Genomic DNA, 21,387 nt, shown 5'->3' on the forward strand with positions numbered 1-21,387 from the left:
TGCAAATAGGGAATATTATTAAGATTTTAGATGTTGTAACACCTTTGTGTTCTTGAGACCCTACTTGATCATTATGTGCTTTTAATTCATTGCAGAAAATACTGTGTGGGTATTTTCATTTAGAGTTTCAGCCTATTTGAGACTGACCTGTAATTATGTTCTCCTGCACTATCTTTTTTTCAGTTCTTGTATTAAGCTCATAATAGCTGAATAATGAGTTGGGGTTTGTTCAGCTTTTTAAAATTCTCTTATTTTAGTTTGTATAAGAAGGGCATCAACTCTTTCCTAATTCCTTATATCTGTATAAGTGTTTGCGTGTGTATATATAGACTGTTCAATTTCTTTAATAATAAACTTTTGTTTTATTTTGTTTTGTTTTTTTTTAAAGTAGGCTCTATACCCAGCATGGAGCCCGACGTGGGGCTGGAACTCATGACCCTGGGATCAAGACCTGAGCTGAGATCAAGAGACTGATGCTTAACTGACTGAGCCACCCAGGCGCCCCAGTAATAAGCTTATTTCCTGTCTGCTTTTTCTTGGGTTAACTGTATTAATTTCTATTAGCATACAAATTGACCACCACACTTGAAGTTTTTTTTTTTTGAATTTGTTAGCAGTAGGGTTTTTCAAACATTCTCATAGAAATTTATTCCCTGTTGTATCTCTACTTCTTTGTCCTTTATTCTGCCAGTAATGTATTCATTTTTTTGCTGTTCTCGGTCCTTCTACATCTCTGAGGTCTGGAGAGTTAGCCCTGTTTTCACATGAAGAACAGAGGCAGATACATGCTAACTCGTGCCGTCAAGGTCTCCAGCTGGTGACGACTGAAGTGAGGATTCAAATGCGCGTTGGTGTTTCTGGTCTAGTCTTCTCCAGCCTTCCAATACAGGAGCAGAGCTTTCTTACTGGTCCCACACTTTTGATAGGGATCCTTTCCTCTTTATTACTTTGTTTCTCTTTCACGATTTTCCTTCATTTTGGCTCGATTATCAACCACCCTTTTGAATGTTACACATTCTATGCTAGTTGCTCCCTACTCCATGCCTCCCTCACCTCATCAGGAACATCTTATCGGATGGGTCTGAAGTTGAATAAAGGACCCGGGTTCATTCAGGCACTTAGTGAATCTGAAATGTATTCCTTCCTTTCTCCAGCTCAGATGAACTCACCTCTGACCAAAGGAGACACTGTAAACAAGGGAACTATCCAAGGGGAGGCTGCTATCTTATGCATTCAAATGAAGACATTCAATCTCAGCTCTCCTAGGAATCTTTAGACCTTGATGAGATTCTATTTGCATTAATGGAAGCTATGAAATTCAAATGTTTGGGCCAGTATCCGGGGGTGTTGGAAGCGTAATGAGATGGATTAAGGAAAGAAACGATTAGTCTGATCAGGTAAATCTCTTAATGAGCTCTCCCAGACAGTGAAATTAGGGGAGAAAAATTAGTCTGGCTGGACAAATAGGAGTCCACAGGGATGGGGAGCAAGGATCTTGTACTTAACTCAAGGTTATAGGATCCATTAAGACTTCCTGTGTTAACCTTCTTTGCTCCTGAAATCATTACAATTTACTTTTGTTTATAAGTTCTCTCTACACACAAGTGAAGCTGTTCAGTTTGTTAAAAACAACAAGCATTTTTTGAGTGCCTACTCTGTGCCCGCCACCGTGTCATGTAATTTAACTACCATGATTTCTTACATCAAAACTTAGCTTAACTGTGAGGAGTACTTTGTTTTTAATTGCTTGTTTAATTGTCTATCCTCCCAGTTAGAGCTAAGTCCCCTGAGGCAGAAAACAAGGCCTTTCTCCCCATCACAGTGTTGCTAGTATAGGCTGAACTTTGATCTGTGTGGGGTTCTCAGGCCCTCAGAAATGGGAACGAATGGAGGACCCCAACGGTCTTCCAGCTCCTGGCCTCCTTTAAGGACCCATATTTTGGTCTCCATAACCTTAACCCCTGGATTATAAAGATTCACAAGGTCTTTATTTTGTGCCTTCAGGTATTCCAATGCCTAGAACAGTCTTTGACTCCATACTAGTTGAATGTATGGGTGAGGACTATCTTCCGCTCTCTGTTCTCTGATTTCTTTGAAGTTAGATTTTTAGTTTCCAGCACATGGCTGTCACATTGGAAATGCCACGTCTGGTGTGACAGAGGAGGAAACCAGGGATCAGGGATGCCAGAGTGAGGCACCAGCTTCTTCCTCTAGATACCAGAACTGGAAGGGACTGGAAGTTTCTCACTTCCTCCAAATTTCCATCCAGCATTTTGGAGACCCAACTAGGAGAAGCCATGTTCCCAATCTGTCACTTTCTTTACTAATATCTGTATTCTGATTTGCACTAAAGTTTCCTTAACTCTTACTTAAAATCCTACACTAATTTCAAGGGTCTGCAATATTTTCTCTGAAGCTTATGTTCATTATCATATTCTCTTGTAAAGAAACCAATCACATACTGCCTAGGTGTGCTGGAGAAACTAATCTTCCTTCCTCCAGCTCCCATTCCACACCACCAGTCACATCAGTAGGAAGGCTGCTGTGTGGGGAGTGGTGGGAGGATTTCTTTTTTTCCTTTCTTTTTTTTTAAGATTTTATTTATTTATTTGACAGAGAGAGACACAGCGAGAGAGGGAACACAAGCAGGGGGAGTGGCAGAGGGAGAAGCAGGCTCCCCGCCGAGCAGGGAGCCCGATGCGGGGCTCGATCCCAGGACCCCGGGATCATGACCTGAGCCGAAGGCAGACGCTTAATGGACTGAGCCACTCTGGTGCCCCAGATTTCTTTTTCTTATGTTACCTCCAGCTCAGGATATTACATCTCGAGTGTTGGTGGATACGGTCACTTACCACCAACAGTACAACGCGTGCTCTCAAGGTACGCTAGCAACCTACAGAGCAATCTAATCATGACAGGCATTAAAGAGCGTGTCACTTCCCTTAGACATTAGCGGAAGACTGGTATCTTTTATAGCCATTTGAAGGCGAATTTCAAATACTAAAAAAATAAAAAGACGTACTTCAAAATTTAATATTTCAGCCAAGTGTATATTTCTCATACATTTGAATAATGTAGACAGCCACAGAAACACGTTTTTTTTCCCTAAATTTTGTAGGTGGCCATCACAGAAAATAGCCTCTGGGTACATATTTAGACGAACACTAGTGATGGAATAAAAGATAATACAGATTTCAATCTAACCCAACCACAGGAGAAGGGCTTCATATACATACAGATCACCCACCAGCTCTGACTTCCATCTGAAAGTCACCTCTGTGTGACTGGCATGGTTTCAAAAGCAAGCATGGAGGAAGGGAGATGGATGACTGTCTGGATTCTTACTCTTCCTTGGGCAAAGTCACAAAGACAATGGCGCAGCCCTTTCCCTCATGGTGACTTCAAGCTGGGGTGTTAGAACTCTGGGCAGGGGGTCCCTTCCCGAAAAATGCACCTGCTCACTGGGCCACCCATTCCTCACCCGATAATGAGGCAGGTGCCAGAGCATACAGAGTACGGGAGTGCTATGGGGTTTAATGTATTCCTCCCCCCTCCCAAATTCATGCGGCAAAGTCCCACCCCCAAGGCCTCAGAATGTGACTGTATTTGGAGATGGCATCTTAACAGAGACAAATAAGTTACAATGAGGTCATTAGGGGGGCCCTGATTAAATATGACTTATAAGAAGAGGAATTTGGACCGGATGTTGCTGAGAGAACATATAGGGAGAAGGCTGTCTATATAGCCAGGACGGAGGCCTGGAACAGGTCCTTTCCTCACAGTCTGGGAGGAAACCAACCCTGCTGATGCACTGATCTTGAACTTCCAGCCTCCAGAACTATGAGACAGTAAATGTCTGTGGTTCAAGCAGCCCGGTCTACAGTGCTTTGTTAGGGTAGCCACAGGGCCACAGGCCTGTTTGATGACACCCTTTCAGGATGCATTGTAGGAGGCTCCTACACACACGCTCCTCCTGGCCCATGCTCACCCACACTCAGGTGCATTGTCTTCACTGACAGAGTCATCCTACCTTGTCAGAGGTCTTGGTTATCTATCACTCTGCAACACGTCGGCCCAAACCTTAGCTGAAAACAGGTATTACCTCACAGAATTAGCTGCATGCTTCTGGTTGAGGGTCTTTCACAGAGAGGCCAACTGTTGGTTGGCATGGCAATCTCAGAAGTCTGATGGGGCTGTAGGACCTGGCCCCAAGTTCACCCATGTGGCTGCAGGCAGGATTTGAGGCGCCCCCCCCCCCCCCATGTGGGTGTCTCCATAGGCCGCTCACAGCCTGGCTTCCCGAGAGCGAATGGTGACAGAGACAGAGAGAGAACATGTGAGCAAGTTGGGGCAGAAAAGGGAGCACCCAAGACGGGAGCTGCTGGTCTCTTATTACTAACATACAATCATGTTTGCATACTCTCTTTGTGGGGGGGACCACTGGGGCTTGGCAGGAGGCCAGTTGGCATCCACCTCAGGCATAGCAGGTTCTCCTGGGAGTAGCTCTCTTATACACAGAATGGAACACTTTGTTATGGACCCTACAAACTCCAAGTTGATTCTGCCTCGCCTTCCAGTAAAACATCATCAACTACCTCCTTTGTCATCTCCCTTCCTGTTTTCCATCCTTTCCTTTTGAGGTCCACTTCGAGCTTATGGGTTCCCTTGGAACCATTATATGTTTGTGGTAGGTGACTAAGGAATATTCCTTCCCTTGGATCAAATCTCACCCCCAAATGAGTTATAGTGTACTCTGCCTGCTCTGTTGCATAGGTGAGCCTGTCAATTCCCCTCTGCCAGTCTCAGCCAACAGGCATTGGGCACTTTGCGTAAGGTTCTGTACCAAGGGCTTGCCATGCTGGTCCCTCACAGCTGGGGTCCTGACACACAGCTAGGTCACTTCAGCCCACAGGGAAGATGCTGTTTTCAGTGCTAGGGGAGCTCAGAGGAAGGAGCCTGAACTTGACAGGCAAACACTAGGGCACGCCCACAGCTTGATCGACTTCCATTGACATGAAAGTTCTTTTGACCCAAAGCTTCTTTTTCTCCATCTATTAGGAAATACTAGGTCCTGTTTGATTAAAACTCTTCAATATTTACTGCTTTATGTTTCACATTGGTAGTAGGGGTGATGTTAGTGTCACGGAAATTACCTTCTGTTTTACCCCTGCACATGGAATTTGGCAGATGCGTTTGAGAATCGGGGTCATCTAACTGCTTCAGAAAGTTCATGCCACCTGTCTCGAGGAGACTGTAAGAACCTTTGGAAACAGACTTTCAGTGGTGCTGGCAGGTGGATTTTTTACTTTTTATTTGTAGAGGGCCTTAATAGAGACCATCATATGCAAGGCCTGTGGCTGCCTAGCCCCTCCTCTGGGTCATAAAGCAGCCCTGTGTCATGATTATCATTCTGACAGCAAGATGGACATTTTTCAATGATGTGCTCCTGCATTCAATCAAATTTGAGAAACACATTAAAATCAGTCATCTGAGTGGGACTGTTTTCTCCTGCTTGTGGCTAATTAGTTAAGATGAATGTATAGATGGAGCTGCCTCCCTCCTTGCCATCATTGGCTGCTACAGTATTATGAAAAGGGCAATTATTGTCAGTTTTTTTTTTCTTTTGAAAACAAGGGTTTTTCTCTGATGCACAGGAGATTTAAGTGAATAGGAGGACAGAAGGAATCTGCCAAGGGATGGAGGTCAATTGAGGTTTCTCCTGCCCCAAGGACATACAGGGCAACCCCAAGTGGGTTATGCTTTAGTATGAGGGCAAATTATCTTGGGATAACATTGGAGTTCAGCTTGGTTAAAGCTGCTTTCAAGAGAACCAAGGAGTATGGAATCCAGGAAAGAGAAATGCACTCAGGAAATTGGCTTCAGCTTGCGGGCTGAGTGGCTTTGAGCATGATCTGCTAACCTGAGTTTCTCAGAAAAGGAAATTATTTCTATCTGTTGGGAGCACCAAGTGAGCCAGTGTTTAAATAATAGCTTGGAATCCTGCAAAATACCATGTGGATTATGACTTGCAATAAGACAGACGTGTGTTGACCATGTTCACTACCTTCCTGAATCTTTTTGAAGATTCCTTTGTAACTCTAAAGATGGTTAAAATTACACATTAGAAAAGTAAAAAAAAATAAATGCTCAAAGCAATATTTCCAATGAGACAGCTTCCCATTCTCCATCTGTTTTATTCACCAGGCTTTGGGGTTGACTATTGAGAACATTACCGTCTCATGAAAAACAATGTCATTCAGATGACTGATTATCTTCAGTGTCTCAAATTTGGGCTCTAGAATTTTAGTCTGTCTCATGTCCAGAACCATTTTTTTTTTTTTTTTTTGTCTTCTTTTTCTCAGCTGGCAGAGGATTTTTCAGAACCAAGTATTTGGGAGACCATGGCATGACATCATCTGTCCTGTCTACCTCTTAGCAGTTCTGAACCAGAAGCCGTAAAGATCAAATGGAAAAATTCCTCAATGCTTGTAGAGGAACAAAGTCAATATGGTGATGGGCGGGGGCTAATAACTCAAATCTTCCAATGCCACTGAAGTCTTATTTTCATTACATTTGGTCCTCACCACCAGGAAAATGTAGGGACATCTGCTGGAGGCAAAGAAAGCAGCCCCCCTGGGATAGATCCCTCTTTCTTCCTAGCCTGCACCTTTCCTCTGGAGCAGGGACTTATGGATAATATGTCATTATGGAAGGAGCAGGCGGCACACCAGTAGAGGAGGGTCTGTGCGAATCCACGGGGTACAAGAGACGACACATCGATTTGAGTGAACCTCCTCTGGAGACCAGAGAAAGAAAACTGCTCTAGGGTTTAGGAGACCTCTATTCAAGTGAATAGTGAGACCTGAGCAACTATGAAACTCTGAGAGTAATTTCCTCATCTAGAAAATGAGAGTAATCGCGGGTTAGTTTGCAAAGCGGGTGTGCAATATATCTCACATGTATGAGACAGTCAGTAAATGGTTGTTATTTTCAGAGCATTGGATTAAAGCATCTCTGAAGTAAGTTTTACTTCCGTTTATTCTTCCTGCCTAGATTGGCTCACAGTAATGCTCGTATTGGTGGTACTTTATCCTCTTTTACATTTGAAGATATATTTCATTTTCTATTTGGTTTTCTAAAACTTCCCAGCAGACAATATATTTTCTGAACACTGGTACCCACTTCCAGTGGGCACACTGGTGTTTGCTCCTGGGATTCAGGTCAGGTGTGATTACATGTCAAGCCTAACAGTATATGTCGGTTTATTATTGTTATTTTAATTTAGAGGCTACTCACCTGTTGAAAATCTTTTAAAGTCAGCATTAGGCACAAAAGCACATTTGTACTGAGGATAACACTGAGCAAGGACAGAAAATGTGCTAACCAAGGGGACATAATGCACTTCAACTGCATGGTCTGAAAGCAAAAGTCTTTCTGAGTAACAAGGGATGAGCCGCATGTAACCCTCCAGTTGTCTTGTATCTGTACTGTGGGGATAATCGCTCAACATATCAGAGCCAGCTTGGATTCCCTGAATGCCCACTATTCCGGGGGAGGTCCAGGAATCGGTGCACATTGAAGTGGCTGCTCCTCACCAGCCCGGGAATGGCGTGTTGTTACTTCCCCATTATGCTTTTATAGAAACTGAGACTCAGAGAGGAGCAAAAATACTGAATTTTATCAGAACCAATTCTATGATGTTTTGACATATAATCTTTCTTTCTCTTTTCATTTTTAGATTGTGAAATACTCTCACTTATAGACAAGTGCAAGAGTAGAATAAAGAACACCTATATATCTTTTATATGGATCCACTATTGTTAATATTTGTTCTATTTATTTTCTAGGTACCATCTCTATCTATGTATCCACATATCTGTGTAGCTATGCGTGCATCATCTATGTATGTATATATGTATGTTTGAATCTATGCATCTATCCATTTAATTTTTTTTTCCTGAGCCATCTGAATCTAAATCACATATGTCATATCATTTATCCTTGAAGACTTCAGAAGATATTTCCTAAAAACAAGGACATTTGTTTTTGTTTTGTTTTTTGTTTGTTTTCTTTGTTTGTGTTTTTGGCAGAGACGATGCGAGTACGCAGAGAGGAGGAAGGGCAGAGGGAAAGGGAGAGAGAATCCCAAGCAGGCTCCATGCCCAGCTCAGAGCCTGATGTGGGGCTGGATCCCAGGACTCTGAGATCAAGACCTGAGCTGAAATCAAGAGTCAGATGCATGACTGACTGAGCCACCCAGACACCCCACAAGGACCTTTTCTAACGTAACTATACTCCGGTTATCAAATTCAGGAAATTTAACATTGACACAATACTATCACCAAAGCTACAGCCTGTAGGCCAGTTTCCTAGTTGTTTTGAATTTTTTTTTAAAGATTTTATTTATTTATTTGACAGATAAAGAGAGAGAGAGCAAGCAGGGGGAGCAACAGAGGGAGAGGGAGAAGCAGGCTCTCCACTGAGCAGGGAGCACGATGCAGGACTTGATCCCAGGACCCTGGGATCATGACCTGAGCCAAAGGCAGACGCTTAACCGACTGAGCCACCCAGGTGCCCCAGAAAATTAGTTTATGGCAATTGAATTTCAGGTCCAGCATCCAATCCAGGTGCACATGTTGCAGTGAGTTGTCAGGTGTCTTTTAGACTTCTGTAACCTCAGCCTTTGTCTTTTATGTCACTGACCTTGTTGAAGTACAGACCAGTTATTTCTAGAACATCCTCTCAGCGTGGGTTTGCCTGATGTTTCAGATAATGCATGTTTGGGCAGGACTGCTTCGTGAGTGATCCTGTGTCCTTCTCAACATCGTATCAGGAGGCCCAAACCATCAGGTTTGTCCCAAATTTGGTGATCTTAACTTTGATCTTATTTCTCCACTCTACAGTTACTATTTTTAAAAATGAATGCCTAACTTGTTAAAAATATTTTGAGGCCATGTAAATATCCCAGTCCTCTGAACTTTCACCCACTAATTCTATTTCGGTTTTGATTTGGGATATTTGCCTAAATCAATTATTACCATGATGATTAAAATATGGTGATTTTCTTATACATTGCTTGATAATCTCTTGTCAGGACTTGTTGACTGTTTATAGCAGCTTCATGAATTAAGAGTCAGTAAGTCCATTTTTGACACATAACCTGATAGTCTCGACTCTTCGCGGTGAAGCCAGGCTTAAAATTTAGGACTTCTCACCAAAACAAGCTGTATCCTTTCCTCTATAGAGCTTATTTGTAATAGTTATGGCAGTGACACTTCATTTTAATCTTTGGCTTTAGCCTTATTTATCCAGTAAGTGCTCACCAGGTGGACCGCCGCAGAGCTTAGCTTTGCCTCTTGCAATGTGCTCCCACTTACCATTCCTACCTTTTGACTATATGCTCCCTGAGGGCAGGTCTGTATTTTACTCACTGCTGTGAGCCCAGAGCCCACCACCAATACAGGCATGCAATAAGTATTTGTTGCACAAGTTAAGTAGGTCAACACTGGCTTGAAGTCAACCTTCTTTCTTTGAATGTAGCCTCGTAGAAAAAAATTTACAAGCTAAAGTGCCACAAATGTGTAACAGATTAAGTTTGAGTTCTGGAAGAGTCCTGTTCCAAAATGGGACTAGGGTTTTTGGCCAAATCCCAGGCTAGACATGAGCTCTCTACCACTGCTGTGTGCCCCAGAGGCATTGCCTGGCTGCTTTGCAGGGCTTCTTGTGGGGTCAGTTTATGGGGAACTTGTCTTCTGCTTGTTGAAAGAAGAAGGACTTGTGTTTGTTTGTTTATTTGTCTATTTGTTGTTATGTGGCAGCAACGTAGCCATCTGAGAGTGGAGGTAATGGAGATCTTTGCTGTTGGGAGACTGTACTGTATCAAGAGGGACCCAAATGGAAAGGAAATCAGACAGGAGGAGATAGTTGTTCTGAAGCATGGAGTCTCAGTCACTGAAGACTTGCTGAAATGGGACTCAGGCCCCTCACATGGTGTTGGATATGGGTGGATCTCAGTGTTCTGTGGGGCTGAGAGCTGGAGGCCCTAGTGAGGATGCATCACGCCAGAGACAGGTGTGAGAGGCCAAGGTTTTGAGAGCAGTCCTGGCTTTCCGCTGGAAATGGGACGTTGTCAGAGGCTGGAAATTCCACTGGCCTTGGGATTGGCACAGATGAACGAATCACTTCCCTTTCTTCTGGGGGGGGAGAAAGTGTGAGGATGGACTATTAGGGATACCATTTGTGTCTATTTTGACCTTGAGTTTCTAAGACCGAGTAGAGGAAAATGATTTTTATATCCTACCCCCACTTCCTTAGTTTGTGGTTTGTTTCCCAAAGTGTTTTCCTTGGAACACCAAATCCCTGGGACATTAACTAGCATATAAACCAGCCATCAGCCTCCACAATGCGAGGCTTCTCTTGCACGGGGCTCCATATCACCTCTGGTCACTGCTCCTTCTCACTGTGACTTCTTTATTTGCTTCCATCCCCTTTGGGGCCAGAGTTAACTTTGCGGCAACCTACAGGCCAGAGTGCCTGGACTCTGACTCTCTCTTGCCGGAAGACTGTTTCCCCTCGTGTGACCATCAGAAGGGGGATAATTGCAGTGAGCCAAACCCTATAGCCTTCACAGCAGATTGATGTGGTGGGTGTGAGTTCACTGGAGAGTGGTTAAGTGTCTGACTGGCTCAGGTCATGATCTCAGGGCCATGAGATCCAGGCCCACATCAGGCTCTGTGCTCATCGGTGAGTCTGCTTGAGATTCTCTCCCTTCCCCTCTGCCCCTTCCACTCCCGTTCACACTGTCTAAAGAGAGCAAGACAGAGAATGGCTCCAAAGAGCCAGACTCCCTCTTTCTTCTCCAAGCAAAAGTTAGAAAAGTCTGGGTTATGATTTGATTGAGAAGTTAAAATTTAATTTAGTGAAAGAATAGCTTGAAAACCCTATGGACACATTCTATAATTTCCCTCTAGCAACTCTGTTTAAGTTTGTTTTTGAAACATTTTCCAACGGTGTGTGACAGAGCTGGTGATTGAACACAGCACTTACTGAACACTTCTCCTGTATCAGATATTGCAAAGCCCAGTCAGCAAAGCTGATACCACTGCTTAAGAATTGGATGATTAGGGGTGCCTGGGTGGTTCAGTCTGTTGGGCGTCTGCCTTCAGCTCAAGTCATGATCCCACGTTCTGGGACTGAGTCCCGAGTTGGGCTCTCTGCTCACTGGGGAGTCTACTTCTCCCTCTGCCCCTCCCCCTGCTCATGCTCTCTCTCTCTCTCTCTGTCAAATAAATAAATTATATTTTTAAAAAAAAATGAGTTGGACGATTAACTGACTGAGGCACCCAGAGGACCGGGGATTAGAGTTCCACCCTAAGGCTGGAAGGCTTCAAACCCTGTGCTCATTCACACCACCTTGTTTCCAGCCGTACCACCCCTGGGGTTTGTCCACATAGGGCCCTATGCTAGAACACAGTGCTGGGGGGTGGCAGAGATATGTGCAGCTGCAGCACCTGCATGCTTTAGATGAAGCTCTGCGCACTACAAGGAGAAAAGCTTTACGTATGAGTGTGACCTAAGAGAATGAGCAGGTAGCGGTTTCCTGCCCCCAGATGATGCGATTGTTGGTTCTGGGGTTAGGCTGGCCCCGGCTGGAATCCAAGTTTCCAGTACCCATTAGGCTTTCTCTGACCCTCAATTCCCTTATCTACAATAAAAGAGGTAATAATCCTTCCTTCATATGGTTGCTGAAAAAATTGAAACAAACATCCTTATATAGAGTCCCCAATTCATTCTAAGAGGCGTCTCTGTCTTCCCTTTGACCACTAGGAACCTCAAAGCCCATTTGGTGGCTCACCTATACCAACTGTGCAGGCCTAAGTGGTCTTTATTTCTGCAATCCATTATTTCCCTCTGCTCTAGTCTTCCTCTGGCACTTTCTCAGGCCCTGAGATTTTACCTGATAATTGCTATTTTCTTATGTGGTGTGACGGTAAATTTCATGTGTCAACTCGACGGGCCTGAGGGATGCTGACACAGCTGGTAAAACACTTCTGGGTGTGTCTGTGAGAATGTTTGTAGAGGAGATCAGCATTCGATTCAGAAGACCGAGTCAAGAGTTCTGCCCTCGCCCATGTGGGCTGCATCGGCTGATCCCTCGGATCTTGTCCCGAATGGAAAAGAGGGTGAAGGACAAAAGCATGCCCTCTCTCTTCCTGACCTGGGACATCCACCTTCTCCTCCCCTTGGACACAGGAGCCCCTGGTTCTTGGGTTTTTGGACTTGGAGTAAATGATACCAACACTTCTCTGATTCTCCCACTTGCCGGTGGCAGACTGGGAGTGCCCGGTCTCCATAACCATGTGAGACAATTCTTATAATAAATCTCTCTGTCTCTTCCTCTCTGTCTCTGTCTCTTCCTCTGTGTGTGTGTGTGTGTGTGTGTGTGTGTGTGTGTGTGTGTGTGTGTGTGTGTGTGTCCTCTTATTTCTGTTTCTCTGGAGAACCCTGACTGACACACATGAATTTCTGCTAGAAGCTTATTTAAAAAACAAGGAAATAAATAAGGAGACAGTTCATGCAATGTTGCTTTTGATGCTCTGGGGGCTCGGGATTATTTTCTCTGTGCAACTCAGAAAGCTGAGTGGCATTTGAGACACGCTTCTTGATACGCAGGGTCAAAGATTCACTGGGACCCCACCTGGACGAGAGGAGGCACCAAGCTTGTTGGGGACACATTAATTTCACATAGGACTTGATGTATCTGACAGCCCCATGCATACAGTGGAAGGGCCAATCTGTGACTGTTGTGTTTTCTAACACTTTCAAAGTTGCTGGCTAGATATCATCATCATCATCATCATCGTCGTCGTCGTCGTCGTCATCATTTTCTCCCCAATTAATAAACATGTCGTGGTTCCAACATGAACTTTACTGCCTTGCTTAAATGTCACACTGTTTCCCTATCCGCAAGCCCTTCCTCTTGTTTTAAAGAGTTATTTATCAAAACAAGCTTTTCCGTTATTCATGGGTGATTCCATGTCAGTTTTCTGACGCCTCCGGAGGGGTGAGTCTACCACTGCTGTGCAGATCCCCAGAGAAGCAGGCTGGGAAGCCGAGCAGAGGTGTGTCCCCGCATATCTTTGCTCGGTGTTGCGGAAGGAGCATGGGCTGGAAATGCATGAACTTGGACTTTAGTCGACTTCTGCTATCCGCTCACTGAGTTCTCTACAACAAGCCGCTTCTCCAGTTTGTGAAGCAGGGGAACAGACAAGCAGTCTTTATGTTTCTTCCAGAGCTAACCAACATCCCTTGGGTCCTTTTTGGTAGATGTGGTAGGCATGGCCCTGGAGAAGCAGCATTATTCCTGGGGGTGATACTCTTTGCTCTGGTGGCATCCCGTGTCCCCTTCCTGCATTGGACACTTGGTCCGTCCCCGTACCACAGCTGTCCCCACACCACAGCCCACTCCAGCCCACCTGGAGACACCTCATGCTCAGCATGTTTCCTGACCTTCTGTCAGGCACGCTTCATTTATTGCTCACCTGCTGGAAACTACCATTTCCTCTCAGACAGTAGTTAGTACCCTGATCAGAGGAATACGTTTCTTGCCATCTCTCCAGGGTGATCTACACGTGGAGTGGGAAGATGGCTGGAAAGAACAAATTTAACCCCGCCCTACACTCTGTGAATCTGAAATGAACGTCTTTAAGGTGTGACATAGACAGAGGAGGGTCTGTTTCTAAGAGACTGCAGACAGAGCTGTGACAGCCCTCACTTGCAGGGGTGGGGCCACTCCATTCTTCAGCTGGAAGCCTGGAGGGACAGGGACCCGGTCTGTTCACCGAGGCACCACCCACATCCTCTGCCCTGCTGTCCTTCATGGTAGACGCTCAACGAGAGCATCTAAAATTAAATAGTACATCTAGCTTGGGAATTCCACGAGTTTCAGCTGATTCAGGGATTGGAGATCCATTAGAAAATATTTAGATAAAAAGGCAGTGGGCAGTGAAGTAAGGCGGGTGGCCTGAAAGCACTTGGAAGGCTTTATCAATGGACGCTAATGAATTGTGAGTTCTTTCTTACTTTGGTTTCTCTCCTCTCTTTTTGTGTGCAAGTGCTTGTGAATCATTTTCAGTGGGTGGGTGTAGACTGCAGAGAAGTTATTCTTTTTCCTTAGTACTGTTATTTTACTGCTTACCAGTTAGAGCCACTGCCAATTTTCTCTTCTTTCAGAGTGTCTGCTTCCTAAAGGCAGACTTGCACCTGACCCGTATTAGCAGCTCCCAGATCCTCTCAGACTACTCTGATTCTAAAACTGTAGGACTTATGGCCTCTGGTTTATTTTTGGTGAGGTCTCACTGAGGCTGCAGGCCGTATTTTTCTCTATGGTCTTGTAAGAAGCTGCCCCTGGCCCCCTTTTTATTTATCTTACCCCTTTCACTCCCATTCTGTCACAAAAGAATACACTATAATTTAATCCAATTCAAACTCGATGTGATTCAACTTCCTTCATTTCAACAATTTCTACGGCGCTTCTGTGTCAGACACTACGCTAGGCACTGGGAATACAAACGTGATGGCGTATTACCCTTGCATTCAATTCACCAAGTGGAGAGCAATCTAATGGGCATCACATTCAGTCCCATTCCAGGGCAGTTCTCACTAAGAACTGGGGAACACCAGACCTCGAGAACTAGGCAGGGGTGCAGCATCCAAAGTGCTGAGCAAGGAAGAGGGTGGGTAGAAGGTAGTCGTTGAAGGAACTGCTTTTGGAAAACTTGGGAAAAGAAGGAGCAAAACCAAAGACAGGGCTAAGTAGGATGCATGAGGAAAAGAAAAGGAAAAAAAAAAAAAAGGAAGAAGAGAAGAATGGTCTCAGAGAAGAAGTCAGGGGCTGCTCCAGAATCTCTCCATGGTGCCCAGGAAGCTCTGCGGAGAACCCAGAGAACAGAACAGGGTGACCTGGCCGCACAATTGCCTCTTGGGCAGAGTAGCAGCAGTGCTTTGGGTTTAGTCTGGGTAGGGTTGGCAACTGAACCCAGGAATATTCTTGCGATTAGGACCTAAGATAATGGTACCGAGGAGTAACTAAGAACAAGGCTGATAGGAATGAGAGATGCACGTAGTGGACGATTGAAGCCAAAGACAGATTTTCAAGTTTCTGTGGGTGAAGTAGGCAATCCTGAGTTCAGAGATGAGATTGTAGTTCTGCTGAAAGTTCTGGCTAGGAATAGAGGAGCACAGCATTCCAGAAGACAAGTGTCCTATTCGTTGAATAGGGCAGCCCACGGTGTAGACTTGCCTCTTTCCCATCCCCTGGGACCTTATACTGCATTTTTTTTTTAACATTTTTATTTATTTATTTGACAGACAGAGACATAGCGAGAGAGGGAACACAAGCAGGGGGAGTGGGAGAGGGAGAAGCAGGCTTTCTGCTGAGCAGGGAGCCCGATGCGGGGCTCGATCCCAGGACCCTGGGACCATGACCTGAGCCGAAGGCAGACGCTTAACGACTGAGCCACCCAGGTGCCCTATACTGCACTTTTAAAGATAGAAATATTCATGGATATTAGGGAAAAACTTTATCTTTTGGGGGGATTACTTTAATGAAGAGCCAGACAGACTGCCAGGAGTTAGCTTCAAGATCTTATTTTATGTCTCAGAGAGCCAGGCCCTGCAGAAATGGAAGCCTGTCTGCTCACTAGATTCACAGGTAGTCTGGCAAAGGCTGGACAGGACTTGTCAGTGGTGGCCAAAAGATGGGGACAAGACATGCACCAACAATTGGCTGGAGCCAGGGTATTTGCGGGTCCCCAGGCCTGGGGTGGAGGGGATCAAGAGTGAAGGGCCCCCCCTTCCCAGCTCTGCCTGTGGCAGCCTGATGCAGGCCACGCACAACTGAATTAGAGGCAAGAAGGTCTCCCTTTTATTAACTGTGAACATTTTGTTCATTATTCATCATTACTTCATATTTAATGAGACTCCAATGTGTGCCCAGCACATTAGTAGCTCCACTAGGGACCATGAAGGCGAATCCCCCAAATCGAATTACTCATAATAAAAACGGGAGGTTGAATAGATAATCTCACAGTAATGCACATTCTCTTGGCTGCATATTATCTATTTGCCTCTACTTTGGCTCCTGCTTTCATTCAGGAACATTCGTGGTGCGTCTGCCATGTTTGGGACCTGAGGGATATGTGTTAAGCAGGACGTGTGATGGTGAACGAGACAGGCTAGGTAGTTACATAATCAAAGTGTTTGAGAGTTAGGATGGAATCTTAGAAAACTTGGGAGTAAGGAGGGTGGAATGTGTGCCACAAAGTTTCACAGCTGGAAGCAAGCCCTGCCTCTGGTCATCCGGCCAGACACAAGGCGCAGAAGAATGCAAAGGACATTTCTCTGTAGTGGTTATTCTGCCTCTGTGACTCTCCACACCACATAAACTGCTGAAGGATAAACACACAAGGTTAGATGCTCTAGAAAGGAGCCTCTTGCAGGAGGGCTGTCTGAATGTCTGCTTCTCTTTTAAATGGAAAGCCTTCCCCAAATATGTCATCTGGCTTTATTGCTTGGCTTTGAGAGACCCTCTGATACTTATATCTGTAATGGTTTGAAAAGACGTTGTTTACAAATAAGCAGATCTGCAGAAAATGTTACCACCTTCCGGGGACTATGAAGGTCTTGTTGTGGAGGTGGAGGGGAACAGCTAGCTCATATTCTCTGAAAGCAGGACCCTGTGCTCACACTCAGTGCAGAGGTGGGGGAGGCAACGTGCACTCGGGGTCACGGTGGTGATTCAGCAGATGGGAAATATTAATTTTTTTCCCCTAGGGTTAATGTCGTCTGTAACCCATTCAAGGGCTTTGACTATATTTCAAATGAAAAATGCTTTTTCCCATCTCATTTCAAATTACAGTTGGAAGAGTTCCTTTGGCAATACATTTTAGAAATACATATAAGAAATAACAGAGTAGTAATAGAGTTTCAATTCAGGAAACACTTGTCAGCTATATGGTTTTGGACAATAGGGTATTTTCTTACCTGTAAAATGGGGACACTCATACCTACCTCATATGGGGTTATTGTGGGTTTATCTGAACAGTGAAGTGTTGGAACATAATCTTACGGTTCGGCAAACGGGGCCTGTCATCGTGCTATTTATGTAAATATCTGCTTAGTTTAGCAATTCAGAAAGGCAGACTGTCATACAAAATAACATATAAAGGTTTTTGGATTCACAAGCTGTGTGTAAGTTGGTTCTATTTGTAGCTCTATGATAAAGGCAACGAAATATTTTTATTATAATTTCCTTCCATGAGTAAGTTTGAACTCTGCAGATTACATCCTATTGAAGGTTCCCTGGTGACATGAATTGGCATTCATCAGCCACTGTACTGGGCAGTAGGGTATCACTCAGCCCTCCTGCTGGGATGAGACGCTCAGGGAGAAAGGAGCTTTGAGACTGAGTGGTAAAAGGTGGCAACTATCCCAACCAAAGGCATCTCTATCATTTGATTGTTGAGTACACTTGAGATGCACACACTGAACATCTCCCCCGTCCCCACCGCCATACCAATGGACAGGGCACCATGGTTAGAATTCCCTGCGGCTGGTCCCAACCGACATGTCCAGGTAAGGATCAGAGCCCATGGGCAATACATAAACCCTTCAGCCCTGGAATTTTTGGAGGGCTCCCCAAATATAATTTCTTTGGTTGCTCTTCAACCTTCCTTTGTCCCTTTCTTTGCCTACATTGCCAGACCTCCTCCACGTGATTCAGGCTGGCACAGCTGACCTTCCTACCGAGCATTGCAAACCCCTGTCTTCTGTTTTCCTCTTGTTCCCAGCACACCTCTCCCAGATGCTTGCCTGAGTGGAGACCAGATCACTTTGGGGCACACCTTTCCCTGATGGTCCTTTTGAGATGTCTAGCCGTTTGCATACACCCCATGTACCCCTTGTGTACAGTGGAAATCATGGTGGCTTCCTTGTTTCTCCTTTGCAAACTCCAGGATGCACCTCTGCTTATGCAAAGACATCTTCTTCCCGTTTCACAGATTCTGGCATCCTTTTCTCATCCCTGCCACCAAACACCCTTAAGATCACTCCCTTGCATTTATTAGGAGTCTGGAAATTTCCTCAATCTTCTTGCCACATGCTGTTACTGTCTGCAGGCACTCACATTCTTCACCTTCTCAAATGGAATTTTATCGCCATTTTACATCTTTCAGGATCATGGTTATCTGCCACTAGTTCATAATCCAGAGTGACTCCACTTGAACAAATTTGATCTCAAAGAGTTTTCAAGCAACACTGTGACCTTGTGGAGCTGCTGCCCGCCTGCTGTCCACTCCAGGCAGCCGTCCTGGTCCATGGGCCATGGTTACAAGTCTCCTCAAGGATTCCTCCTGTGCCTCTGTCTGTCTCTGCTCCTGCCCACATTGACGTCTATCATTTTACAGATCGATGTTATTATGAATTCTGTCTGAGCACAAAATGTTTAAGGGCTCCCTTTTCTACCTCCCAGAGCTACTGTTCCAGACTTCTGGCACTTTCCTTCCTTGCCCTTCTCAACCTCTTTCCCTTTTGCATTCAGCCAAAGAGGTCCTGGCAGAGTCTTGAAAACCCTTTCAAGCTCTTGCTCCAAAATCATGCACAAACCGAATGATCAGAAGCTGGTGGGATAAAAAGAAAAATGTGTGTCTTCCCAGGCAGAGTGGCCATCCGCTGGCACGCTGAGCTCCTTCTCATCCTGGGCAGGTCCACTGCTTTCTGTGCACCTTCAGTTAAGTAAATGCGCAGTCTGATCTCTTTCATTTAAACATTCGAGTCACAGACCCAATATGGTCCTACTTTCCTTCCCTCCCCATGTTGGTCGAAGCCTGTAGGGCCTGGTGCAGGGAGAGGCTGTGGCGCATCTGAGGTCCTCACGACAGCAGAGGTCTTCCCTGCGCACTGCATTCACCCCTGCCAGTGATCGCGGAGCCTCTGGCTCCCCTCCCTGGAAAGCAGCTGTTCTGGTGGGCGTGGGGACATCTCAGCCTGCTGTTAAGGATGCAAACTGTTACCTGAGCCAAACCGCAAGGTCCTGTGCGGTCTCTCCTCTCCCTTCAGCCTGCAGTGAGCCCCGCCCCCTGCAGAGAGTGCCCTGCAGACAGCTCCGCCCCCCCCCCCCCCCCCCCCCCCCCCCCCCCCCCGCGGGGCGCATGGCGGATTTGGTGCAGTGCTGCTCTTCCCTTAAACTTGCCTTTGCTTTCAGGCTTAGATACTTGTTTCCTTCTAGATTTTATGCCGTGGACCTCCCAAGAGGAAAACTATGAAATCAATCATTTCAGGGGTCTCCTAAAAACATTCGTGGTCCCAACCAATCCAGTCTTCTCCGCCTTGACCTTCCTGCCATGAAGATGCCTGGCGGGCAGTTACTTCGCCCTCCGGCGGCCTGTTCGGGGCACAATTCCTGTTCAACCCTGGGATCCAGTCTCTAATCTGTTGGGTTTTGTGGTCAGCAGTCATGCAGCTGATGTGAGAGCAGCTGAACCCTGTCCCTCTCTGGTACTTAACCAGCAGGGCTGAGGGATGAAGAGGACCCTCCTTCCCTGCCTGTCTGGAGCCCGCCCTGAGCACAGGGCCTTTCTCTTGAGGGGCCTCTCTTTTTTCTCCCGTTTAATCAGAGCTTCTCTTTTCGGCCAGAACTGCTTCTTTCCTGATCCTAATGACAAAATCTAGTTTCAACCCAATCCAAGCCTCTGGTTGATTTCCCAAGGCAACAGGCCATTACAGATCCCTTCTGCTGTTGGGATTGGTGATTCACCTCACCCTGTAAGGGAAGCAGTTTCTGGCATTATCCCTGCCCGCGGGTGTTGTTTGTTATCTGCTCCCTGATCACATTTATCCTTCCTTCAGGGCTGAGCTCACTGTGTGAGTTCCAAAACCCCAAGACAGGTCTAGGTTTATTATTTACTTATTAAAACAAACAAACAAACAACAAACCATGCCATCCCACTGAGCCCTGGTCGGTCAGTGCAACTTGGGTTCTGTGCACAAACCCCAAGGACCAGGGTAGTTGTGGGTCCCACATCCCCTCCTGTAGCCACGAAGATGTTTGCAGCATGACTTAGGTATTGAGTCCTCACCTCTGGAGGCAGCATCCTGAGCAAACAGCACTGAGGATTTGAAGGCTCTCGCCTTCAGGAGCTGCGCCCTGCAGACCTTCTGGAAAGGAGCCACCTTTGCTGTGAAAACCCCAGCCCTCACTCCTGGCTGAAAACACTTTAAAGGGAGCAAAAATAGTTCCCAGGCCAGTGGCTCAAAGCTTGATGTCTGTTTTGAGGCAAGCTTTCATCTAATTTCTGTCTCACCTCACAGGCTCGGGGCAACGCCTGCGACAAGAGTGCTTGTCTGGGGTTGACTCAAGTTTATACCTTTAAAACAGCCAGGGGCCTATTAAAGGCACAAATGGGGACCTGTGGTCATGGGTCCCAGCAGCCTGCTGGGACCCCAAGAGGAAAGTCAAATCCCTCAATCCCCCACAGAACACGTGGGCCACAACAGAAGACTTAAACTCTGTGCGTGTAACGTCAACCCTTCATCTAGCTGGTTATGGGGACATGTCTGCTTGTCAGCTTCCAGTCCAAACCCCGTGCTGAAGGGACCAATAAGCCACACTCCTCTTCCTCCCTGGAAACGGAGAGATGACGCTGACACCGGAAGGGGTGATAACATGAGCTGGGGTGGTGGCACTGGGCCGAACAGAGCGTGGGTTGGGTTCTGGGGAATCCATAACCATCAGTCTTGAATCCCCCAGAGCTTCAGCCCAGTGCTCACCTGCTGGTCCCACCAGCCGGGCCCAGCAGTGCGGGTGGGTCCCACAACCTACGTAAACCTGCAGGAGGGGGTGACAGGGACATGAGTATCCACAGGTGTCCTTAGGTTTTCACATCGTGAAAACAGGACTTTTAAAGCTTTTTATTCTTTTAAGAATTAAACAGCTTAATCATTTGAGAAGCTCGTGAGTATATAACTTATGTCATGATGGGAGCTGACCATAGTTTGACTTCTATTTTGAAACAGAAACTGGGGGATAGTGTGTCCAGTGGGGTGTGCATGTCTACCATGTGTCAGGCATGGGCTAATTTCCATGATCATTCTGAATCTTGACAGTGAGATAGCAGAGATATCACAATTCCCATTTTACAGATGAGAACACTCAAGTCAGACTTCAAGAGATTCATCCAAGATCCCCCAGCTAATAATGGGAAGGCAGGCTTGTCCAAGAGAGGTGCCTGTGATCTGTGATTTATGCCTGGGAGGTGCAGCAAGATAGAGGAATGGGTAAAAAGATGGGGGTTTAGGTTCATTCAGAGTTCATAATGTGGTGCAGCTTGT

Source organism: Zalophus californianus, chromosome 12, assembly GCF_009762305.2.
Source record: "Zalophus californianus isolate mZalCal1 chromosome 12, mZalCal1.pri.v2, whole genome shotgun sequence".
NCBI classification, from domain to species: domain Eukaryota; kingdom Metazoa; phylum Chordata; class Mammalia; order Carnivora; family Otariidae; genus Zalophus; species Zalophus californianus.